We start from the raw sequence: 1,702 nt of genomic DNA, 5'->3' as shown, positions 1-1,702 counted from the left end.
TAGTCCTATAATGCATTTTGAGTCAGTTTTTATAATGGGCATGAAATATGGATCGATCTTCATTTTTTTTTGCTATGTATATCCAAATGTTCCAGTACTATTTGTTGAAAACTATTTATATTCTGAATTGCTTTTAAAACCTTATAAAAAATCAGTTGTTCATGTACATATGAATCTATTACTGACTCAATTTTATTCCACTTATTTAATATCTATCCTTTCTCCAGTACCACACTGTTTTGTTTTGTTTTTTTTTCTTCAGAAACCACTCAGACTGCATCCTCTCCCTCTTACGGTCCCAAAGGAAGAGAAGAACGGTCGTCAGTGGCGAAATGCAGTTGCAGAAATTAACACCTAGAGCTGCTTCATGCTCACTAGAGAATACCACACCTCCTCCTTGTGTCCCACTGTCCACTGTCTTGATTACCATAGGTCAACAGCAAGACTTAAGATCAGGTAGGATGAGTTCTCCAATTTTGTTCTTCTTTACTAAAATTGTCTTGACTATATCTAGCTTATTTGCTTTTCCATATATATTTTAAAACCAATTGTTGATCTCTACCAAAACTCTACTGGGATTTTGATTAGAATAGCACTGAAGAGATCCTGATCAAGATTAGGAATTGACATATAACTAATATTGAGTCTTCAAGTCCATGATCACAGTATATATTTCCATTTACTTAGGTCTTTTTTACTTATGTCATCAGTATTTTCTATTTTTCCACATACATATTTTGCACTGATTTGGCAATACATACCTTTGCACCTATTTATGCCTAGATATTTTATGGGGTTTGGTGGTATTGTAAATGGTAGGTTTTGGTTATTATTTTATTTTCCAATTGGTCATTGCTAATATATGCAAATATGATTGATTTTGTGGATTGATCTTGTGTCTTGTGACCTTACTAAACTCACTTATTCTAGAAACCTTTCTGTAGCTACTTCAGGATTTTCTATGTAGAAAATTATGTTGTCTGTGAATAAACAGTTTTATTTATTTTTCTTGTCTGATTATACTGGCTAGAACCTCTAGTATGGTGCTGACTAGGAGAGGGAGAACACACATCTTTTCCTTGTTCCTAATCTTAGGGGGAAAGCAATCAGTCATTAACCATTAAGTGTGATAGTAACAATAGGAACTTTTGTAGATTTTTAAAATCAAATTGAGAAAACTGAGTTTGTTGAATGAATATTGAATTTTATCAGATGCTTTCTTTGAGGTGATCATATGGTGTTTCCATAGTCTGTTGTTATAATGAATTAAATTTCTAAATGTTAAGCCATCTTTATACTCCTGGGATAAGTTCTATTTGGTTGAGATGTATTACCTTTTAATATACTTTAAATGTAACTTACTAGTATTTTGTTGAGGATTTAAAAAATCTAGGTTCATGAGTGCTGCTGGTCTGAAGCTGTATTTTCTTTGCAGCTTATTTTTCCTGATTTTAGTATCAAGGTAATGCTGGCCTAATGAAATTAGCTGGGAAGTGTTCCTTCCTTTCTGTATTTTGGAAAAATTTATAAGATTAATATTATTTTTTCTATTAATGTTATGTAGAATTTGCCAGTGAAGTTATCTGTGCCTGTTGGAGAGTTTAAAAAAAAACTATTATTTCAATTTCTTTAATAGATATAGGACTGTTCAGATTATATATTTCTTCTTGAGCTTTGTCTGTGCTTTTCAAGGAGTTCCTCC

The 1,702-nt window shown here is 32.1% G+C and overlaps 1 pseudogene; it reads right to left on the bottom strand.

The window, feature by feature from the left end:
• Positions 1 to 266: 266 nt before the first annotated feature.
• LOC123324342 lies at positions 267 to 402 on the bottom strand (annotated as a pseudogene).
• Positions 403 to 1,702: the final 1,300 nt, after the last annotated feature.

This window comes from Neomonachus schauinslandi, chromosome 3 (assembly GCF_002201575.2).
Source record: "Neomonachus schauinslandi chromosome 3, ASM220157v2, whole genome shotgun sequence".
NCBI lineage: Eukaryota > Metazoa > Chordata > Mammalia > Carnivora > Phocidae > Neomonachus > Neomonachus schauinslandi.
The sequence above is the reverse complement of the archived record's forward strand: the minus strand, read 5'-3'. Positions and strand labels throughout refer to the sequence as shown.